Source organism: Macaca nemestrina, chromosome 3 (assembly GCF_043159975.1).
Source record: "Macaca nemestrina isolate mMacNem1 chromosome 3, mMacNem.hap1, whole genome shotgun sequence".
Classification (NCBI taxonomy): domain Eukaryota; kingdom Metazoa; phylum Chordata; class Mammalia; order Primates; family Cercopithecidae; genus Macaca; species Macaca nemestrina.
The window spans coordinates 140,454,276-140,463,317 of record NC_092127.1 but is presented as its reverse complement, the minus strand read 5'-3'; positions in this window follow the sequence as shown (position 1 = coordinate 140,463,317).

Genomic DNA, 9,042 nt, shown 5'->3' with positions numbered 1-9,042 from the left:
AATGTGGCTATATAGTTTGATTTTTGGGTTAAAAATTTAAGGCCTTAGGCTTATCTTTTTTCTTTGTGCACACTCTTCAGGGCAGTCAGAAACATCCATCCTATGTAATAATTCTTGTTAATTATTATTACTATCATAATGGTTAAATGCAATAGTTACTTGACCAAAGTCTTGCCTTCAACTTGTTCTATGCCTCGAGAAACCACAGCTTATAGTTTAAGTATGATATCACCGCCTACCACAAATTACTAGCGTCCCATTTCTTGCCTATAAGGAGGTCATCACTGCATTCATGATCAAAAAATGACAACACAATCTTAGACTTCTATGTGGAGTATCAGTAAGAAGCCCCTCAGAAAACCAGAAATCACTCTGCGTATAGCAGACAGAAGACTTTTAGTACAGGGGACTTGTTGCACAGGTAATAGAAGAGTTGTGAAGCCAAATGAGAAGATACTGAGGAATCCTGAAATTAGGAAAAGCAGGAAAGTGCTACCACCATTTTGGCTGATGGGGTAGAAGGGAGGACATAGTGTTCTCAGAGCTCAGAAACTGAACCATCTAGTAGGAGCCAGAACTTCTCAGTGGCTGTCTTGTGAGATCTGGAAATACATAGAATTATCCTAAAGGAGTTGGTGTTACGGAAAAAAGTCACTAGGCCGGGCACAGTGGCTCACGCCTGTAATCCCAGCACTTTGGGAGGCCGAGGCAGGCAGATCACGAGGTCAGAAGATTGAGACCATCCTGGCTAACACGGTGAAACCCCGTCTTTACTAAAAATGCAAAAAATTAGCCGGGCTTGGTGGTAGGCACCTGTAGTCCCGGCTATTTGGGAGGCTGAGGCAGGCGAACGGCATGAACCCGGGAAGCAAAGCTTGCAGTGAGCCGAGATCACACCACTGCACTCCAGCCTGGGCGACAGAGTGAGACTCTGTCTCAAAAAACAAAACAAAACAAAACAACAACAACCACCACCACCACCACTTACAGCCAGAGATGCTACTAAGCAGAGAGAGAAAGGGAGAAATACCCTGGCTGCTTCTCTTCTCCAGGGTATGTCTTCAAGTAATCTAGTAGATAGCTTCCCATTTGCCAAACCTATCAGAAGCCACTTGTCAAAGGAGCCTGAGAAATGTAGACCTTGAGCTACAGGAGAACTAGGCAAGGATGAGAATGAATCTGAGAACAAGCAGGCAAATGACCAGCACAAGAAGCCCATCTCATTCTCAGTTATGTACACACTATGTGCTGTGGATAGAGTCCTAGAGATGATATGGTGCTTCAGAAAAGCTTGCAAATATATGGCTATATCATATATATTATGTATGTTGTAACAGCATGAATGCCAGATAAATCTTGTGTAATTCTAGCATTAGTTCTGATTAGGGCTAGTACCTATTTTTTTACACAGTATATAGGTGAAATTATTATACATACCATCTTATGAGAGGCATGAAATTACTTAAAACGGCAAGCTTTTAAATAAGATTCTACCTAAGTACCTTCCTTATTCAGAAACCCAAAGAACAACATACATTTTCTCTTCTATGAGCTTGGCTCTCTTTAGTGATTTGCAGCTACATAGCCAAGATGATTTGTCTAAACTTAGGAGACTACAAACGATGTGTGAAAATGAGGTACTAAACATATGGAAAGGAAATAGTATGGCGCCTCCTTTGAGATATTTATTTCTGCTGAAACTTTAATCTCTTAGTATTTCACATCTATAAAATATTCTTTGTGGGGGAGGGGGAAGGAAACTCCCTTCTGCTTTAAGAGTCCCATTTTAAACCAAAAATGCACTTGCCCAACTTTTTATTTATCCCCTTAATAGTTTTGAACTGTGCCTATGGAAAGTCAGGTAAATTCAGAAAGCTTGAGTTTAGATATTTTACATCCTATAACCACGCTTAAAGGGGAAAAAAAGGACTTCATATTTTGAATATGTGAATTCTCTACCCTGTGGTCAGGAAGTTAGATTCAGGCATTGATCCAATGATCCCTGGAACATCTTCCACTGTTTTCCCAGTGGAAGGAAGAAAGATTTGCTAGAGGGGCTGACAGCATGAGAATGTGCTGCTACTTTTAACCTTCCAGATTGGGTTTCTCCCCAACATAAGTGACCAAGCAGTTGTTTTTGAAGAGTCTTGAATGATATCCACATGACCAGTTTCTCCATCTTACATGATGATGTCTTCCATTGGTACTAAGGGGATGTCTTCGGTTAATTACTGCAAACATTGGAGTCTGCAAACTCACCCCTTACAAACTATATGACACTGAATACTAGATTAAATGTGAATAAGGCAAAAGATGAATTTTTCATCTACTATCCTAATGCAGGCCAGTCTCTAGGCATACTTTTTGTTGGGGGAGAAGGGGGTACAAAAAATAAAAAAGACATAGAGCTATTGGGAAATTCACCGGGTAAGTTAGGGAGGTGAGAGGATACTTAAGATTTTTGCAACTACCCATTTTTGGAGGGTGGAACAGTTTTTTGGTTCATCTTTGCACAGAATGCTCAATAGAAGTTTATTAAATTAATTAAAGGAGACAAATACGACAGCCCTTCAAATACTTAAAATTGTTATATGGGAGAGGCATTAATAAGTCTTTCTGTAATAGCCGCTTTTTGTTCTTACTTTTATTCCCTTAAAGTCACACAGAATAATAAATGGGAGAGTTTCTAAATTATTGGAATTGTTTAAAAATTGACCACATAGAGATTTTTTTGCTATTACTTCTGGACAACCATAGAAGAAAATATGCTTTTTGTCGATGATCAGGCTAGATGACCACTAATTGGCCTCCCAACTCTGCCATTTAGAATTATAGAATCTTCAGTTTTCATTTTCATCCAGATATTTATGTTCGTATTCATTAATCAAAAATGTTTTCAGAGTATCAAAGAGTTAAAATATAACTGAAGGTATTTGGAGACAGACCTGTCTCCAGGGCTGTTTTAGTAAGTTAAGGCACACCTGTATGTTGGAAAACCTAAGCAGGCATAATGTGTGTTTATGGACAAAGAAAAATGGTCATAAAATAGCATTAAGGAAAATAAAAAGTTAGACCAGTGATGGTTTAAAAGTAATGGACAGAAGGTTTCTGAAATTCTATTTTGAAGCTTTAATGTTTAAAAAATGTTTTTATCAAATATGTCTAGGATATGTATAAATAAACTGGGACTAGAAGGAATGTAACTTCTAATTTTCTTATCTGGACCAATTTACTTATTTGGCATAACTGAACAACAGCTCAACTCTTAACGTAATTTGCCCTCTTTTATTCTGCAGAAAGTTTGATTCCATTACCCTCTCACCTTGAAATAAGCAAAATGGTTTGATAGTGAAGGAAAGGGAGGAGTCTACCCTTGTCCTTTGTTTCCCTCATCATACACTTAGTCTTTAAACCCTCTTTACCTGGAGAGAAGCATTTTAGTGGGGTAATGAATCCAGAAACCAGAGATGGACTGTCAATTCCCAGATATCAAATTAATGATCTTGGTCCTTATTTTCCTCTACCTTTCTTTAGTACTCAGCCATGATAAGCATCCATTTCTTTTGAAAAGGCTCTGTTCTCTTGGCTTCTGTGAAACTTCAGAAGATTTGAAGATAATGAAGGAAAAATAATTTATTTCTTGTTCATTTTCTCTGTCCACTGGTCTTGAATTATTTCAAGCATCAGCCCTACTTGCTTTCTTTCCTTTTCATTTTTTCCATCCATTATTCCTATTTAGATGACTCCCTAATGTCTGTCTTCACTCCTAATCTCTTTTAGTTATCTATTTCTAACTGCCTCTTGGGAAATTCTTGGGCACACCTAATTTCACTATCTTTGAAACTCAATGAATCGTTCATCATTAGTCTTGTTCCTCCTCTTGTGTTTCTTAGGTAGGGTGAGTAACAGATTCCGGTCAAGACTAGTTTAAAGTTTGAGGAGCCATGGAACGAAAGATCAGTCAAGACCACTAGGACTTGAGAACTCCTATCTTTCTACTCTCCATTTTATTCAGTACAGACCCATTATTACTAATTTAAGTTGTACAAAAGGCTATCAACAGTCTATTTACTGTGCTCTTTTATAGTTTTATTAATTTTATAGAACTTACCTAAGTTCACCACTAAACTCAGTCTCTCATTCCTGTTTATGTGTTAGGCTTTTAAGGTTCCCAAATTCAACTGCTTTCATCTTGTAGATATTCAGGAACTTAATCCATGGTGAGATGGTGGTATACGTGTGTGTTTGTGCTATAAGGGAATAGGGTATTGCTATATAATCAAGTGTGGGAACTCATAAAAATGGAAAACTTATCAAGGAATTAATTGAATCTGTACCTCTCCTCTGTACTCTTCCTCCCCAAATTCCAAGCTACAGTGGATGGGCTGAGTTATGAACCTATAATTGTCCTCCCGTTTTCTCTAATATTAACTAGAGTTATTCCTTGATCTGATTGCATTCTGAATACAAATGGAATGACTGGAAATGGCTCTTTGTATAACAGGACTGAACTGTGTTTTGAACAACTGCTGCCTAAATACATATTAAAGAGGCTCCTCCAAGTAGATGCCACTGTCTATCAGTAAAAATACTCAGCTGTCTGGTGGGACAAGTGTTAGGTCACGTGGGCTCTCAGCAACTATCACCATATCCTGAAAATAAATGCCATAAAAAGAAATAAGAAAATTTTTTAGCATATATGGCAAAGGCCTGAGAGTACCTTCCATTATGGTTTTGGGAAGCAAACAATATTTTTGTGCCCACTTTCTGGAATTAGGCAATTATTATACAAAGTTATGATCTTGCCTGTCTGGAACTACAGTGGTGGGACTGTCACCTCCCAATGGAATTGCGTACTCATGGGCCACCAGTTTTTCTTTAGTGACAGTGACCTGTGTCCTTTCAGGGACATAAGGAGGAGAGTCCTGGTAAAAAGATAAAATTGGAGAAGTATTTGCTCTATTCTGCTGTTCTATTCCCCTTATTTGTGACTTAAACAGGTGCCAAGAAGAGAGTCTGAGATGACTTTGGGAAGAAACAAAGGGCAGAAGAGAGGGAAATAAAAGGGTTTATTTTTTGTGGGGGTGGTGTTGAAGAATTGCTAATAGAAGAAAGAGTTACAGGAGCTGGTGGAAGCAATAAAATGGTTTATGCTACCCGTTGGCTGTGGGTTTATGTTGTTAACATTCTGTACCTGGAGCAGAGTATTATATTGGCATTGACTTGTTACTACTATGAATATCTGAAAATGCTTTCTAAACTAATAGCAGTTGTTTTCCTACATTTAAAAAATATATATATGTAGGAAAAAAATGGTTGGATAAAAGTACATCAAGATGGTTACTACTTGTAAATTCATTCTTATATTCTGTTTTTTCTCACTTAAGTATTTTTCCAGGTTAACACATATATGTCAAAATCACAGAATATTATGAAGCCATTCAAAATGATTTGGTTGTGCTATTATATGGCTTAATTTTGTATTTATTGGATATTTGTTTCTAATATTTTCCTGTTATATATCACTGAAACATAAATGTATTAGAATTTTTCCTTTTTAATATAAAAACTTACTTTGCTAATGTTTGGAATTAGTGGAATTATAGAGGAGCATTTAGGTATCATGTGACTTAAGCCAAGCTACATGTGGAAGCTTGAGTTTCTAATCTACCTCCACCATTCAAGTCCAGGGAACCAGAGGGTTAAACTCCTAGCAGATGGTGCTGCTGCTAATGCTGCTGCTGACTGAGCATGTCAGGAATTTAAAGAGTTGCTTAAACAGGGTTAATATATGGCCTGTGGGAAGACAGCTGTTCTGTAGCAGAATTAGAGGTCAGGAGGTTAGCCACATTTCCCTGAAAACAGAGGACTCGCCAGAGTCAGGATCAGTGAAAGCCATTTAGGGAAAGGAAAAATGCAGAAAGGTTCTATTTAAGGGAGCAGTTGAATGAGAGGGTAGAAAGTGCTAGGGTAGAACAGAATAACTACCAAATATAGAGGGGAATAGGGGAATGAAAGGAGACAGAAACAAGCATAGCAGAACACTGCCCCTCCAGCCTCCACTCTGGAGATGCAGAGAAAGACTGTACCACTAGCCCATTTCCCAGCTCCAGGGCTTGTTGTCTTATGCTTTCACCAGTATAGGGATGTGAGCTGGGAGAGCTCTGATCCTGCCAGGCTATTAGACGTTTAACATGGCTAATTGGCCCTATAAGAGGACACAATGGGATGTTACCAAGTTGGAAAAAAAAAAATCATTAACCTCTTGGAATTAAAATATCATCAAGTGGCTGATATCTAATACAGTCCAAATTCTGCGAACACCTTAAGGGTCTATTCTCAGTGAAGTACTGTGAGAGGGTTTTATGGAGGTTTGAAATTTAAAAACATGAGACACAGTCTCAGCTCTCAGGTAGTTTATTATATAATACAAGGGTGATGAACAGAGGAATTAGATAAACCCATGACTCTAATACAAGGTGACTAAGAAAACTGCTACCGAGAAAGTGACAGGAGAATCAAAAACAAGAGAGAGACCAGGACTGGTGAAGAAAACAGTGAATGTTTCCAAAGGATGTAGGAAAATATTACAAAGATGTAGGAGGGCATTACAAGTGAAAGTGATCACATAATCACAAGCACTGAGTGATTAGCCCTCATACGCGTTCATGTTAAAATACTGAGGTTTCCTTCTTCTTCTTTTTTTTTTTTTTTTTTTTTGACAGAGTCGCCCAGGCTGGAGTACAGTGGCATGATCTCTGCTCAGTGCAACCTCTGCCTCCAGGGTTCAAGCGATTCTCATGTCTCAGCCTCCCAGGAAGCTGGGATTACAAGTGTGTGCCACCCTGCCCAGCTAATTTTTGTATTTTTAGTAGAGACAGTGTTTTGCCATGTTGGCTGGGCTGGTCTCGAACTCCCGACCTCAAGTGATCCGCCTGCCTCGGCCTCCCAAAGAGCTGGGATTACAGGCGTGAGCCACCGCACCTGGCCTACCCTGAAATTTCTTTATGGAATAAGTCAGTCTTTCCTCATATTCAATTTCTGGCATTAATGGGTGTTCAATAAATATATTTTGAATATTTGAAGACCCCCAGTTTTTATATTGGCCTATAGAATGATACAAGGAAAGACCATGGACTTTAATGCTTGATAGATATGGGTTCAATGCAGTACTCATTCTCTGAGCAGTTTCCTTATCTATAAAAATGAGGAATATAAGGATGGACTTTGCAAAGCTGTTGTAAGGATTAAGGAGGAAGACGTGTTCATACACTTGCTTGGTAAGGGCTAGTGTTGTGCTTTCCCTTGCCTTCACCCTTGCCCTGACCGAGTCTGTGCAGCTGCTTGCCACTTCTTGGTAACACCAGAGGGCAACATCGTCCCATTCTTATATCAAAGTTTTTCAGAAGTGAATGCTTCTTTGCAGACAGATTTTTTAAAATGCTTCAGCAAGGGAGGAAATAGAAGCTCCATGCTCCTGAATGTGAATAGGGCGATAAGGGCTAAGCCCTGGAAAGACTTTGGAGCAGCTGCTGTGTTCCTCTGCAGGCAACAGCTATGTGCAGATGCCATTGGAAGGCACTCCTTTGGCCGACTATTTCTGCCAGTTGGGTTAAGAGGACTTCTGTTGCTAACAGAACCTTAGATTGGGAATCTAAATCAATTGGCTTGTTTACTGCTAGAAAACCATTGTGCTGGTGTGATATATCTGAAAAGACTGCTGGAATGTGTTTGCCAGAGTCTCATTACTATGGTGACTACGTATTCTAGTTAGCCTGGGACAGTCCTGGTTTATGCCTGTGGTCCCGGAGTAATTATTAGATCCCTCTTTTACACTCAAAGTATCTCAGTTTTCAGGATAAGTTACATGGCCATCCTACTCAGAACATTAAAAGGGATACTCACTAACAGTAAGGATCTGACCTAGCAAGAGTCCTCTGGTCTGGTTAAGACCGTGCATGGGCTTTGGAATCAGAAAGTGACATCTGGGTTAAAATCCCTGCTCTATCTGTGTGTCATTGGCAAGTTAGTTAACTTCTTTAAGCCTGTTTCCTGATGTATAGATGAGGAACAACAGACCATGAATACACTGTCTCATTTAATCCTCCTAGTGAAAATGCTTACATGAGTCTCTGGGGCAGTGATACATGGTTGCTACCCCTAGTATTATTTTTAAGATTTGCTGTAAGATTCAGGCTGTCACCTTAGCTGTATTGATTGGATTTCTGGATTTGAGGGAGTTGAGGGCAAGAGTGAAACGAATTGCACAAGGTTACAAAAGCAATTATTGAATTGCTCAAGGTTAGAGCCAAAAAGAGCACCCACACCCGTTTCGCAGAACTCTCTGTCTAGTGCACCAAGGTGGTTGCTGTTTCTGTGGAGATAATTCAAGGTTAAAGATGTGACCCAATGTCTATCCCTGAAGCCTTTAGCAAATACTGGGCACAGTATTATTCTGAAGCATAAAGGAGACTAGACATCTGACTATTCTACTGCATTATTCTTTTTATTTTATTGTAAAATGTTTTATGTATGAATAAGAATAATCTTGTAATGAACACTAGAAAATGCACCCCTATTAATCCTAACATTACTCCATACTTTTCTTCAAAGAAATTAAATGTCAATGTCATATTCTATTTGTCTTACCTGTTCCTATCTTCCCCTTCCAACAAGAGAATACAATAAAAATGTTTCAATAAGGAAAAATAGAAATTAAATGTCACATACAATTAAGACCTCCTATGTACCCCTCTTGTATACACTTTTCCCTTATTAGATAGTATTTTAACAGGTTTTCAAACTTAATTTAAATGGTATCATACTATATCCCTCTGCAGCTTTTTGTGTGTGTGTGTGTGTGTGTGTGTGTGTTGCTTAATATGTTATTGAGATTTATCCATGCTGGTAAATGTGGTATACTATGACATATGAATATTCTGCAGCTCATTTATTCATTTTCATTTTCATAGATGTTTTCATTGGTTCCAGTTTTCTGTAATTATGAATTATGCTGCAATGAGCATCCTTATGCATAAGACT